The sequence below is a fragment of the Urocitellus parryii genome, chromosome 11 (assembly GCF_045843805.1).
Source record: "Urocitellus parryii isolate mUroPar1 chromosome 11, mUroPar1.hap1, whole genome shotgun sequence".
Classification (NCBI taxonomy): Eukaryota; Metazoa; Chordata; class Mammalia; order Rodentia; family Sciuridae; genus Urocitellus; species Urocitellus parryii.
This window is the reverse complement of record NC_135541.1, coordinates 82,311,532-82,326,927: the sequence shown is the minus strand read 5'-3', so window position 1 is coordinate 82,326,927 and position 15,396 is coordinate 82,311,532. Positions and strand designations below refer to the sequence as shown.

Here is a 15,396-nt window from a genome sequence, read left to right as displayed (position 1 = left end):
AAGAGTATAAACTTTGGGTAATCTATCCACACTTAAAAAAAGGGATACAAAAATCTCTTGCCTGGAAAATACAAATCAAGAAGCCTTGACTGTCCTGGCTGTGCAGGCTGGAATAAGAGCCTGGCTCTGAAGGAGGCCGGTCCTCAGGGAAGGTGCCCAGAAAGCAGTGATGATGTGGAGTCCACCATTGTCAGGGGTCTTCACCGAGGTTGAGAAACTGTCAACTGATCACACTGAAGGCAGAGCATCCTCCCTGACCTGAGGATGATGTTCAAGTGTTTAAGCAGTGATCACCCAGGCATCAGGACCTGAGCCACGGTGTGCTGGACAATCCACATGGCTGCTGCCCCTTCCTCCTGGTGAGGCCTGAACTGCTATCACAGACTGTGAATGTAGCACCAAGGGCCCTGCCCGTCAGATGGTCTTCAGGACTGTGCAGGCTACTTGGGAGCACCCTGCCTCAGTCCCATGCAGCACTGGGAAAGGACAGAGCAGGCTCCCAGAGAGCCCCCCTGGCCCCTGTGCCTCCTGTCTATGGGGATGCCTGGCCTTAGACAGCTGGGCTGTCTCTCACCAGCCATCTCTGAGGCAAAAATGGATGCAGACCCAGATCTCTACAGAAATGATCAAAAGCAGTTTTCTTCTCACAGACGTACTTCCTGGACATGGAGGTTCACTGAATCTTGGGCAAAAGTATATCATTTCTTCAGCTGTCAGTGCTGCATCTCACATCCTTGAGCCCTGTTCTTGCAAAATCTTGGCCTCCTCGCTGGGCTCACTGGTTGTGCCATATGGGGTGTTGGGCAGCTCCTTGGAAACCACACAGAGGAGCTCGGCCATGTCTTCTTTCCCATAGTTGTAAGAGGAGCCGATACTGACCAGCTGCTCAAATTTCCAGCCATCAGGCATGGTGGACACCATCTGTGTGAGCCCCTCCTCCTGACACTGAACACAGGGTATACATGCTTCACAGGCACCTGTGATGTTTTGCTGTCTCGTTCTCTAATTTTGTCCTTTACAAGTTTTATGAGTGAAGTGACATTGTAAAATTCTGCTTCTTCCCAGCGAGGTCTTTGTTAAGGACCAGCTTCCCATGTCTCAAGGAGTTCAACACAGCTCCAAGGTCCCTGGGATCCTGTCAATTAAATAGGCACCCCTTTCACCCCAGGGCCAGAGTCCAGGGAGAAAAAGTAGGTCTGCAGCCAAGTCAGGGGTCCGAGGGACCTCCTTCTCCACCACTGGAGGAGGGAGGCGTGGGGAAACTGCACCCCTGGCACAGCGACAGGAGTCCCTGAGACACCTGTGGGCACCAGGGTGCAGTGCTGTCCTGTGGCCCAGGCGAGGGGCCAGGGTCCCTGGCGGGACTGTGCGGCCCTCACCTTATCTGAGTGCCTGTCGGAGTCGGCCTACCACAAGAGGTACAGGAAAGGCTTTGGTCCTGGAACAGTGTCTGCTGGGGGGTGGGGAAGTAAGTGACACTGACATTGAGCCAATTGAGCAGGACCCCCTGGGACAGGCTGCCAGGGCGCTGAGCCAGGGCGCCCGCTGAGCCCTGCTCTTCAGTGGCATCATAGGCCACCTCCCAGTCTGGCCCCATGGCCTCCTAGGGCTGCTGGCAGAAGCTCTGAGAGTTTCTCCAACAGGATCTCAGCAAGCCCTGCTGCAGCGCTGATTTGTGTTTTTGAAAAGGTAACTGGCTCCAGACATTGTGTGAAGAACTTCCTAGAGGGGGCCCTTAGAAGATTGTCACTGGGTGATAGACAATAGTGGCCTAGACTCCTCTACTCAGATGGGGAAGACATGTTATGCTTTAGATTCCTTGTAAGCAGCCAAGTAGAGACTTTGAGAAGGTGATCAAAATAGAAATCTAGAACTTAGTTGGATTGTTAGAGAAGGAGATATAATTTTGGAAGTTATCAATGTACAGATGTATTAAAAACTGGGATTGATTATGATCTGGAAGTGAATGTAAATAGAAAAGAGAGCCCTAGAACTCAATGAAGGGTTCTTAGTATTCTGTGAATAATCTCAAAGATCCCTTTTTCCATCAACAATAACAGTCATTGATGATTATTGTCTAGATTCATTAATTCATTAGTGTTTAAAATGGTGGTAATCTAATTCTATCATTCTTTCTTCAATTTATTAACTAGAATCTTCTATAAGAAGAAAACTCCTGTGGGTGCCCTGGTGCTTACCTTTAATTCCAGGGACATGGGAGGCTGAGGCAGGAGGCATGAAAGTTCAAGGCCAGTGTCAGCAATCTAGCAAGACCTTCAGCAACTTAGTGAGATCCTATCTCAGAAAAAAAAATAAAAGGGTTTGGGATGTGGCTTAGCAGTAAAGTGCCCAAGTTCAAAGTCCAGTTGAGAGAGACAGAACTCAAAAGACTAATCCAGTAAAAACTTGTTTTTGTTTAGGTAATGATCCAACCAGGCTGCTGATGATGTCTTTAGGATCCTGGACTCTCTCCATAAGCACTAACCTACTTCTCCTTTGCAGTTTTATACTCCTCTGGGTCTTTAAATCTTATCTATGAAATTGGTGAATGGAAAAAGAGAATGGAGGATTACATGTGGCAGAACTCTGCAGGCTAGACCAGGAAGCTACTTTTCATTGCCTATATTCCCTTGGCTATAATAGTCATCTGGCTGCAGCTAACTGCAAGTGAGATCAGGAAATGAAGGTCAGTTGTATGAGGAAAGTGGAAATACTTTGGCAAATAGTTACAATTTAGTATTATAACCTGTGATAGAAGCTGTAAATTAAAATAATATGTTCAGATGAGAACAACAGGGTGGGCGAAGGGAGCGATTTTAGGAAAATTTTTTGTTATGAGGTAAACAAAAAAAACTCTTGGTCTTAATGCATACCTGGGATCATGCTTAAGAGGCCTAAAAACTAAGAAATCAAGAAGCAGTGGGAGAGGTGAATGAGGTGGCTCAGGCCTATAATCCTAGGAGTGGGGGAAGCTGAGGCAGGAGGATCGCAAGTTCAAGGCCAACCTCAGCATCTTAGTGAGATCCTGTCTCAAAATAAAAATAAATAAATAAAAAGAACTGAGGATGTAGCTCAGTGTTAGAGTGCCCCTTGTTTTAATCCCCAGTACTTGCAGGGGGGTACTTTTAAAAAAGTACTCTAAAAGGAAGTTCCCTTTCTAACCCAATGCCCCACTATTTTGGAGAATTGGGGGAGCGATAGGTAATTAGGTGATAATAGGGGTTTTCTTTCAAGAAGCAAGAATGATCTTAAAGACAATCAATCCTTGAGTAATATCATTGTCAGAAAAAATGGAATGATATTAATAATTCTAAAATGAATGTCATATTTGATACATTCTCCCAATTTTTATTTTACTTATCTTGTATCTTTTGATGCTGGGGACTAATTCTAGGGCCTTGTACATTCTAATCATGCACTCTAATGACATGTTACTCCCCTAACACCCACTTCCAAAATGTAATTGTTAGATATCTTATAAACTTAAAAAACTACATAATAAATTCACCTGTGTGGACTGTAATATAGCCTTCAGGTCTTTGTTCTCAAAAGTTCACACATAAATGCACAGGTAAAGTTTTTGGACCCTGTTATCTTAAACACCATAAATGGCTTTTCTCCCACACACTCCACCCCTTATCTCCTGTTTTCCTGGTGCTGGGAATTGAACACAGAGCCTCCTATATGCAAGGTAAATCTCTACCACTGAGCTATATCCTCCTAGGCACTTTTCATTTTCTCTTTGAGACAGGGTCCCACTAAGTTGCTGAGGTTGGTCTCCAACTTGCTATCCTCCTGCCTCAGCCTCTCTAGTCACTGGGATTACAAGCATGTGGCACCACAGGCCAGTTTGGATTGGCACTTACCTATGTTGTAGTCAATTGATCTTAGTAACCAGGGCAACATACTCATTTCCATGCTAAAGATCTGCTGAGGAGATACAGGAACCTTTTGTTATTTTTTTCCCTTCCTGCCTGGGATAAAATCAGGGGTAGAGAACCAGAATTTCACTTTTGCTTGCAGTCTGGACAAAACTGTGTTTATTATCCCCCCTGGCCAGCTAGGGTTTGGAAGAGCATTTGCATCAGATGCCAAGGCTGACCCATGAATTAGCAGCAGAAGCCACTTTTAGTCTTAGCCCTTGAGTTGTATAGAAACTATAGAAGTGACTCAAAGAACTCTTTGTAGACCTGCCTATTGGTTCTTCATCAGAATTTCCTCCCTGTTCTCTTTCTGGACATTGCTTGACAAGGAGAGGCTGGGCCCTCCAGGGCTCTGTGAGCATGGGGAGAATCTGGCTGCACCCTGAGACCTTGAAGTCCAGCCACACCATTCACCAAGGTTGGGTTCTCATCTTGGCTTAATGACTACAGTGTTCATGGTGTAGAAAACACTCTTTTAGATAAGACCAATAAATGTCCTGCTGCCTAGTGACAGATGTTTGGCTTGGCATGTTACACTTGCATTTGGCCAAGCCAACCACGTGATCCAGAGGGAGAAAAATAAGACCAAATTCTAAAATATTGGACCAGTTCCCCAGCAGCTGACAGGTGAATAAGAGAAGAGGCCCTGATGTTCATATAGTGACTATGTTGTTAATAGTGGAACATTTTGAAATCCTTGCGGGTTGATATCAAGAAGTTAAAATGCTTAAAACCAAATGTTTCATGTTATTTTATTAGTGAGCAGCTGGTAATAATAATAGATTTCCAAATCTAGCATCATCTCAGTTGTGATGGTACTTTGGGGTTCTAGTGTACATTTTTATGTGTGCTAGACTGAACCAAGAACTGTTTATTCTTTTTCTTTTTTAAAATTGATTTTCTTTAATTTCCATCAAGGTAAAAATAAAATACTATTGGAGAGTTTTTATAGAAAAACAAGTGTTTTGCCTTTTTCCTAGTCCCACTTGCCACAGGCAAATATTCTCCCCTTTTTGGCAGGTTAAAAAGACTAAAACCTTTAATTCTGATTTTTATCCCTGTATTCCTTTCAACTGATGCCTGAAAAGTTACATCTGCAAGTAATCTGGTGCATATCCTTCAAGAATTCATTTCTCAGCTCATCACAAACATACATATGGTCATGCATTGCCTATGGTTGGGCTATGTCCTGAAAAATGTATATTTACGAAATTTGTCATTGTATGAACACCACAGTATGTACTTATACAAACTGGAACAATTACCATGTGAATAACCACTAGATATCACGTTATAGGACAACCATTGTGTTTGTGGACTGCTGTGTTATTCATCACATGACTGTACATATATAGAAACAGCAGCCACTTTTCAATTTCCAGTACTGCAAAAAATATTTATTTTTTCTTTTTAGTGTTCTGGTAATGACCTCCAGACATTCAATTGTATGCTTTTGCTGATATTTCTTTATTTCTCAATTTAAAAGTTACTGTTTTCTGAGTACAGTGGTTCATACCTGTAATCCCAACTATTCAGGAGGTTGAGGCAGGAGGATTGCATGTTTGGGACCAGACTAGCTAATGTAGGGAGTCATAGGGGCCAGTGGCTCAGACTGAGTGTAGGTCTTCAGGCACCTGGTAAAGAAGGGATGAGGCTGTCCAAATTCAACGACATCGTCATAGATGGCCTCAAAACAAGTTTTCCTGAAGCCATGGGACTGAAGCTAAGCTACAGATGTCCTAGTGAGGAGTGAGGAGTAGCACTGGCTTAGAGGACTTTGGACCAACACTTTTTCTCTTCAAGACAAATACTTTCAGGTCTGGGATATATAGCAAGAGGGTTGGTTTGGGGGTGAATCCTTGGGGTCATGTGGGCTGAACAGGGAAAAAGCCTAGTCCTGCTACTTCAGGCCACCCTGAGTTCACAGTTGGAGACTGTCAACATGTGCCTGTATAATTGAAGCCTAGGTAGTTGGTAAGGCCTGGACTTCCACTGTAATCTCCATTTGAAGCCTAGCATTCTCACACTATGGCCTATTACAGAAGGGGCTAAAGGCATCAGCACCTACATCCTCTGCTTGAGCAGAACCTTTCCCTTTGTATTTCCAAGTCTTGCTACCCAGGCAACTACTCAGAATTTAAATGCACACACTCGAACATTAAGTATTTTCAAAACCTGCTTTATATTTACATGTGTTTTGGTTGTTAAACAAGTGATTAGCAAAAAAAAAATACATTAAAATTTCAAAATAGCAATTAAATATACAAAAATATACCCTACAAAAAAAGTATATCCAGAATGGGCTACTTCACTAACTCCAAGAGCACTGCCTACTCAGAAGGAACCTCATCTTTCTGGGTTATTTAAAAGCTGCATGGTCAGTCCCCTGCCTCCACCAATGTCTTCCTGCACCTATCAACATGGAAGACACACACAGCCTTCTAAACACAGGTCAGACCATGTCACTTCTCTGCTCAAAACCTTGCAGTGGTTTCCCATTGAACTTAGAGTTTAAAAAAAAAACCTAATTTGATCCATGTGGCCCTCCACCATCTCACAATCCTGCTTTGAGGCTTTTGCTGTTGCCCCTGTCTGGAACTTTCTTCCAAAGATATTAAAATATCTTTGGAAGATATTAAAAATATTAAAGATATTAAATATTAAATATTAAAGATATTAAAAATAGCTTGTTTTGTCTCTTATTCCTTCACTGCCCTTTGCATTACTATTATTTTTCTCATGCTGTTGGATTTCACAAAATCCCCTTGCTTTTCCCATCTTCATGCACATTATCCAGCTCTGTATCTCTGACTTAAAAACTCAGCTGCCTATTTGACAGTCCAAAATCAAGCATAGTGCCCTTACTGCCCTCATCTCCCTATACCCAGCCACCTCCTACCACTTACCAGCCACCCTCCTCCATATATTTTTCTCTTCACCATAGCCACAGCCCACATGCTGCTCATACTGGAGGTAGGATAAGGTGAGACACTCAGGCCACCAGATGGAAAGCAGACTAGGACAACCACTGAGAGCAGACAGGGTGTTGGCCATGGTGACCACCCTGAGTGCACCTTATGGGCTAAAGGTCATGAGATGGCAGGAAGCTTGGATGAGGATGTGCACATCTGCAGGGATAGCTTGGAGGTCCACAGGTGGAGAGGAAAGAGCATCTAGGGCTTGAGTTCAAGGTCCATGTCTGGGTGAGGTGCTGCCTTGAGGAGATCCAGGATTGTGGTGATGGCTTGAGGAGATCCAGGATTGTGTCTGAGAACTGACACCATCTGTGATCAGAGAATAAGCTGGAAAAGATGGAAATATCTCACAATGCAGAGAAGCAAGAGGAGCCTGCTAAGAGCTGACACAGCTAAGATCCTGAAATACCCATTAGATTTGTAACTTGAGGTTCACTGGTGGCCTATCAAGAACACTCTCATGGAATGACAGGGTGGGCTGAATACAAGGTAGAAAGTGAGGAAAAACAGCTTCTCAAGAGAGGAACAGTGAATTGGAAGAAGGCCAGCAAGACATTCACAGCTCATGTTCTGGGTCCAGACAGATCTGGGCTTGATTCCAGTTCTGCCCATTTGCAGCTGTGTGACCTTGGGTATATTTGCTCTTCTGGGCTTCAATTTCCTTCTAGGCTAGACTGTAGGAATAGCCAGGGCTGAAAAGACTGCCCATGTGGAGCACTGTCATAACCTCATGTGCTCCATGATATGGAAGTTCACAGGAATAATCTGCCCAGTGGAGCAGGAAAGCCAAGGGCACAGGAGCTGAGAAATCCCTACCTCTTGTACAAGTGGGTAGATGGTGGTGGTGTTTTTGGAAGCAAGGAGAAAGTGCAGCCAACAAGCAGACAACTGAGAGTGGAAGGCCTAGAGATGAGTGGCTGCAATAAGGGTGGACTGCCATCCCAGCAACATCCCTCTTACTCTGCTGCAGGAGGCCTCAGCCCAGCTGGACCCACCCTCTAGATGTGTCAAGGCACATGCATAAAGGCACGTGTTCCTTGGGGAAAAGGCTATGGGATGCCCTGCATGCACCTGGCTCTCTGCTGCCATCACACAGCCAACACCCAATCTACTCACCCCTCTCTTCCAACACAGAAAGAAACTGAGCTACATGTAGAGATCACAGAACAGGGAAGACCTTAAGATCTTCCTTCTGGTTACAAGGCTGCTTTATACCAGGCCTTTCCTTGACTAAACTGTGATTCCCACATCACTTGGTACATTAGATATAAAAGCTGCACTGTCTCCAAGGGAAATGTTTCTTTACTTATTCTGCACAGCAGAAAGAAAAGGTCCAGCCCTTAGCAAGACACTCAAGTAGCCTGAAACCAATGAGCACCAGAGGCTCCCAGATTTCATCAGCAGACATTTCAAATCCTCCTTTGCTACTCAGCCTGAAAGTATACTCTCTACATGGCTCCTTGAAGAGCTGTCAATTCCAGAGGCTCTTTGGTGTCACACTGCCAGGCTCTGCTTTTTCCACTAGCTCACCCACTTTGGTCAGGTCATTATGCCCCTTACCCTAGGGAATTCTGCCAGCAGTTTTCTCCTTCCATATGGATCTTCCCATGATTTAGAGAAGTAACACAAGAACTGCCCTTCTAAAAGTTGCTTTTTCAGTTTCAGGAACAGAATTAACCCACCCAATTAAGTTTGCAGATGCTTAAAATAAACCATTTTTCAATATGTACACACAAAGGCTAAATGCAAACCAGAGTAATGCACAGGTGATCTCTAAGGCTGTACTGAGAAAACAGTGACTAGATTATCACACACAGAAGCCTGTCCTGCACACAGCAAGTTAAATCAGGATGCACAACCACAGCCAGCTCAAGGCAGGACAGCTCTTCCAAGCTGTCTGCAGTGTGTTATGCTGATATTTCCAAAAACACCACAGGTGTAACAGCGCTACTCTGAAGGGCAACTTAAACACAGCAATCCTCATGCTGCCTGAACATGGTCCACTTGTTTTTTAATGCTTCTTTCCTTACTGGTTGCTAGATTAGACTGAAATTTTTTAAGGATTTATCTTGATGACTTAGAAAAATACATGTCATTTCTCAACTGATTCAGGTAGTACACGATCATAAAACTGAGTAAGTCTTTTAAAAAAACAGAAGTCCACAGATCCCATTGTAGAAATTTCAGGATACCCTCCCAGGTAACAATCAGGGAATCTTCAACAGTTCCAGGAGTGCTCCAACAGTTCCAAAATAACCATCATGTTCTGAAAAAAGTGCTTTCAACTGTTTATTGGACCAATAATCTAAAGCATATGCCAAAAGCTGCATGGCGATGGTATTAATTCTCAAAAAATTTCCAACAAATACAACCTGGTTAATGTTCTCAAAGCTACAGCCCAGCCTGACAATCCAAACCTCTCATAATCTCCTCCATAAATATCTCACACTAGTTTATCCACTTTGGTGCTACCTCCATAAGATATGATTTCAAGAGCTTCTTCAAACATGCTATAGCCAGTAAGAAGACAGCAGAGACCAAAAAAATTTCCTCCACTAAGACTTGTGCCTGTGACCCTCTTGTAATTATCTTTGGAGTACACTGCTAAAATGCTAAACCCAGAGCCAATGTTCAGCAGAAGCAGAGGATGAGGGTTTTTCAACTCAAATGGTAACTTCTGACATTTTTGAGAATCAGCAGGATTTTCAAAGTAATAGCACTGTGATAGTCCATTGAAACCAACTGAGTCAATACATAAAATTCCTTGGATTAAGCAGCCTAGTTCATGCAGTTTGCAAAGCTGAAGATCACCTGTCTTTTTATCCACACAGAGTCAGGGCCTTCAGCTCCAGGTGCACGTCTCTAATGCCTCTGGACCCATAAGCCACATTGGAGGTCAAGTACTTCCGAATGCTTTGAAGACTCTCCACTTCTTCCTCTTCTTCTTCAGCAGTGATGTCTTTGGGTTCAAAATAAACCAGCATTTTACAAGGGTTCCACCAATATCCAAGCCAAACCATGGAAAAAGCGACTGCTTTTTCTGGAGGCTTTCAACCTGTGAGCCAGAGACCCAGGCACGGCCACTGTAGGAGTTGAGCCCATGGGGCCTCACACCATCTGTGGATGCCCAACAGCAGGCGCTGACAGGTTGCTCGCCAGAGGCCCCAGTGACACCCGCCTCTGCCCTTCGGAGCCTGTGGGCGCCGGCTCCCCAGCCCAAGAGGGTGAGGTGGAGGCTGCCCTGCCATGGCGCTCCAGGGGCAAGCCGATCATGCCGGCTCCCATTGGCACCCCCCACTGCTGCCCCCCCATCCAGCCCCCCAGGCCCGGAATCCTCTTGCCTCCTCAGAGGCAGTCCTGCCTGAGCCTCTGGATATGCTTTGATGAGGCAATTGGCCCTTGTCTCCTTTCTTCCATCCTCCACATGCTTGTACCTGAACCCTCACACATTCTGTCAGCTGTATTTTTGTTTTTGCATTTCAAGGTCAATGCCAAATTCATTCTTTACCTGAGACCCATCTTTCATATATTGCTTATAGGTTGATCCTCAAATTTGAAAATTAGTGCTTTCCCTAATTTATATTATTGTGTCTTTTTAACTATCATTTACTGCATAGTCACATAATGTGCAACAATTACATTTCTTTTTATAGGTTTAAGGTCATGATCTCTAGAATCATTGGAGAAGAATGTTCTAGTGCCCAAATGAAATAAATTCTCTTTTATCATTTCAGAAATAACTTAAGATGATGCTGTATTTTAATGGGCTTTGTTTTTGTATCATGACTTATTTTTCACAATTTTTGTTGTTTGTGTTTCCTGAAATTTCTATTTGTCTTTCTTTTATTTTTACTGAGAGAACATTTCTTTACTACATCATGGATATCACACATTTTCATAATTATTCTCTTTAATGGAGACCACATTTCATTTTTGTTCTTGAAGACATTGTATTTGGGGGCCAACTGACTTCCTATTCTGATTTAGATTGTTTAGCCCCTCATATTCTACATCATTACTGGTTTGTACCTCACTTCTCTGGAATATATCCAAAGGCATATTGAACAGAAACAAACAGACACATAGAAGGGAGATGAAATTTCTGAGCACTTGCAAATTTGAAAATGTCTTTCATATGCCTTCATGGTGATTTAGAGTTTGGTAGAGCACAATGTTGAGAGTCACAACCAAGTCAAGATGGCACCTGGCACTTTGCCAGGGGGCGTGGTTTGAGAAGTAATGCCAGCAAGCCATTAAGATGATGCAGATTCCTTAATGACTGACTGCTGTATCTAATGATGTTAATTAAGATAAGCTGTGTATAATCATTAAGATGATGAGGATTCCTTATTAGTTGACTGCTGTATCTAGTTTATGTTAATTAAGTTAAGCTGTGCGTAATTAGTTGGGTATATATACTTCTCTGTCTCATAATAAAGTGGCTCCAGCTGTATCAACCTTCACAAGTTTCTTGTAAACATCCACTCCCCCCACCCCACCCCCATTATTTTGCCCACCCCCGACAGATGGTGGCCCATATGGGGAGGCCCCGGGACACTCGGGTTAAGTGACAAGGAAAAGCTGCCCATCCCTAGAGATAGAATGGGAGCAAATCTGCTCATCCCTAGAAGTAGATAGGACAAGAGGAAGGATGGACATTTTGAGAAAATGGAGAGGATTAATACAGTATGTTTGTGTCTTGTTTTGTCTTGGTTTGTTGTATTGTCTTTGTTACGAAAATCTGAAGGGGTGTTAAGTAAATTGCTAAGGGAAGGAGGCACCCTAGTGGAACCAAGAACAGTTAGGGCAGCACAAAATTGGATATTCAAAGTTTTTCCCTCCTCAGAATGGTGAAGACATTGTTTCATTCTCTTCTAGCACAGAGTGTTCCTAATAAGAAGTTTGATGCCAGTTTATTATTGTTTCTTGGTAAGTGACCTCTTTTTCCTCTTTTTCTCTGGAGACTTTAAAAATATCTACTTTTCCTATGTTTATTGCAGCACTGTGCACAATAGCCTAGATATGGAATCAACCTAAATGTCCATCAGGAGGTGAATGGATCAAGAAAATGTGGTATGTACACACTGGAAATTCTATTCAGCCATAAAAAAAGAAGAAAATCCTGCCATTTGCATCAACAGAGATGAGCCTATAGGGCATTATGCTCACTGAAATGAGTTCATGACAGAAGGACATATTCTGCAATATTCCACTTCCAAGATATTCCTAAAATAGTCAAATTTGTAAAAGCAGAAATATAATGGTGGCTGCCAGGTACTGGGGGAGGGGGAATGGGCAGTTTCTGTTCCATGTCTAGAAAGTTTCAGTGAACCAGGATAAGTAAGTTCTAGAGATCTGCTGTACAACACTGTACTTGCAGTGAACACACTATCCCATAAACCTAAAATGTAGTAAAAAAGGTAGACCTCATCTTATATGTTTTTACTACAGTAAAATATAAAAATAAAAATAAAATCCTTTCTCTAATCATTTGGTGTTCTAAAATTTCATGGTAACATGACATGGTCTTTTTTTTTCCCTTGGTACTCATTTATCCTCTATATTAAGAATAGTTTTGTCTTTAACTTTGGAGGAGATCTCTCTATATTTTTTACCATTTCATTCTTACTTATTTTTATTTTTTCTCTATTCTTTTAAATTTTTTTTAAGTATTGATTATTTTTTAGTTGTAGTTGGACACATTATCTTTATTTCATTCTTATGTGGTGCTGAGGATCGAATCCAGGGCCTCACACATGCACCTCAGACATGCTAGGTGAGCACTCTACTGCTGAGCCACAACCCTAGGCCCAAAATTGTGTGTGTGTGTGTGTGTGTGTGTGTGTGTGTGTGTGTGTGTGTGTGTGTATGATGCTGGGGATTGAAGCCAGGGCCTTGTGCATGTGAGGCAAGCACTCTACCAACTGAGCTATATTCCCAGCTATTTTTCTTCTCTATTCTATTTGCTGGATGTTGAAACTTAAGGATTTATTTTCTTTCTTTCACCTTCTCTGAAGCTCTCTTTTTCTAATCTCTTGATTTATTTTCTAGAGGGGGTCCTAGTCTTTGTCTTTCAACACTTCAATTTTATTTGGGGGGTTACTGGGGATTGAACCTAGGGGTACTTTACCACTAAATTACATACCCAGTCCTTTTTATGTTTTTATTTTAAGACATAGTCTTACTAAGTTGCTGGAGCTGGTCTGAAACTTGTGATCCTCCTGTCTGAGCCTCCTGAGTCCCTGGGATTACAGGTATGTGCCACTAAACCTGGCACACTGTCCCATGAACTTTCAATTGATTTTTTTTTAAATTTTAGCAATCATATGCTTAGTTTACAAGACTTTCCTTTTGTATTTTATTTTGATGTGTGTGTGGGGGAGGCAGGGTGAGGAGTAGGATTATCTAGGGCTAATTTAGTGGAAGTAATTAATATATTTTCAAATTTCTCTAAGAATACAAATTCAAATATTTTAGTTTTTTTTTCCTATTTTATAAGCCTACAATGTCTGTTCTTCTTTCTGGATTAGTAAATCTTCAATTTGTTTGTTTATTCTGCTTATTTTGTTTGTCTTTCAACACTTCAATTTTATTTGGGGAGTTACTGGGGATTGAAGCTAGGGGCACTTTAACACTAAAGTGGATCTTTAGTTGTCCATCATATTTAAGAATGGGACTGTCCTAGATAGCTTTTTGGAGTTTCTTACTATTGAATATATAGGTCTTTCCTCCTACAAGTTAAGTGCCTGTGCTGGGAGCTCCATGTACATGGGAAGGATAATTAATTATGGTAATGCTGGTTACCAAAATAAGCCTCAAAATTTCATTGGTTTTCTATGATATTTGCTTGTTTCTCAACTGCAGCATGCTTCAGATGTTCCTGATTCATGGGTGGCTTTTCCTCATGTAGTGACTCAGAGACCAAGGCTCCTTCAACTTATGCTACAGCCATCTTTGACCTTCGAGGCTTTTGCTTCTGGCTGGCACAGGGTGAGTGAGAATGTGAAAATTCACTTTTTCTTTCTTTATTCCTTCCTTTCATTCCCACTTCCTCCCCACCACCCCACCATCCACTGGGTACAGAACCCATGGCCTCACAAATGTTTAGCATGTGCTGTACCATTGCGCTACATCCCAGCTCCACAGTTGCTTTCTTAAAAGCCCTGGCCTGAAAGTGACACACACCACTTCTACTCACATTCTGTGTAGTTAAATAGCTACATTTGGATATAAGGGAGACCAGAAAATGAAATACCCAGTCTAGTAGTCCCTTCCCAGAAAAGAATCAGGTTAAGGAATGAGGAAGTCAAGTTCTTGTTACATAGCTAACCACAGCTTATATATATATATATATTTAAATTGTGGATGGGCAAATAGCTTTATTTAATTAATTAATTTGTTGATTTTTATGTGGTACTGAGGATCAAACCCAGTGCCTCACACATGCCTGACAAGTGTGCTGCCACTGAGCCACAACCCTAGCCCCAACTAACCACAGTGTCAATAAACAGATTTACCCACTAGTTGCCTTAATCTTGGGGTTAGAATGTTGATGACTTTTAATTTTGCAGGGAGAGGTTTGGAACTCCAAAGAAGAAGGCAGAGGGCTTTACTGAGGACATTGATGTCCATCCTCAGCATACCTAATTCTCCTCAGTTTAATCTGTTTTTCAGAATAAGAAAACTTATTTGATTTTTCCCAGAGGTGAAATGCTAGTTGGTATTTTATGTATTTAAAAATGGAGAGGAAGGCAGGAAGTTTAGGCAGATATCTGGTACCATCATGTGCTAGGCCCACTTTCAAACAATCCTTCCATTTTAGCCTCTTAGCTCTCTGCCCTTAGAGGCACCTGCAAACTGAGCCTGAAACTTCTTTGGGTTTCTGCCATGGACAGCTTATCTCTTCTACACTAAAATCACTTCCTGCATATTCCATCCTGCACTGGCAATTCTCCTCCTGCTTCCCTTGGTGTTCTGAATTAATTCCCATTTATCATTAGGCCTTAGAAAGGTAGGGAAGAAGAAGACTTGTGCTGGGTCATGAAACCCCAGAAGTTTCCTTGCAGGAATGTTTCATGTATTCAACCAGAGTTTTATTTGGCTATATTATCTTTAAAAAGTCACTTCTCTGTCTGCTCAATCATTTTAAAGCATGTTCAAAACTAACAGCTCAGACTACTAATTTTGGGTTTTCATCAGGAAGCATGGCTCCTAGAGTCTGTCATCCTCTGCCTACCAAAAGGCCAGCAGGAGGGTGATATTTGAAGTGTGTTTAGAGGACATTTGTTTCAATTATTTAACCTCTATTCTTCAAATAAATTGGAACAATCATTGGCCTAGTCTTAGCCATAACTACCTTGAATGAGTTGTGGTTTAGCTTTATGACCTTCATTTTAACAACACGACATAGTACCCTTATTAAGCCTATTATTGTGATTATTTTAGGATTTTTAAAGAGACATTGTCCGCTATCTTTATCTTTCAGAAAGATTTTTTCA

At 42.2% G+C, this 15,396-nt stretch overlaps 2 pseudogenes; both read right to left on the bottom strand.

Annotated features, from left to right (window-relative positions):
- Window positions 1-726: 726 nt before the first annotated feature.
- Window positions 727-6,977, bottom strand: LOC144249306 (BTB/POZ domain-containing protein KCTD5 pseudogene; annotated as a pseudogene).
- A 2,128-nt stretch (window positions 6,978-9,105) lies between these two features.
- On the bottom strand, window positions 9,106-10,216 carry LOC144249223 (pantothenate kinase 2, mitochondrial pseudogene; annotated as a pseudogene).
- Between the last annotated feature and the right edge of the window lie 5,180 nt (window positions 10,217-15,396).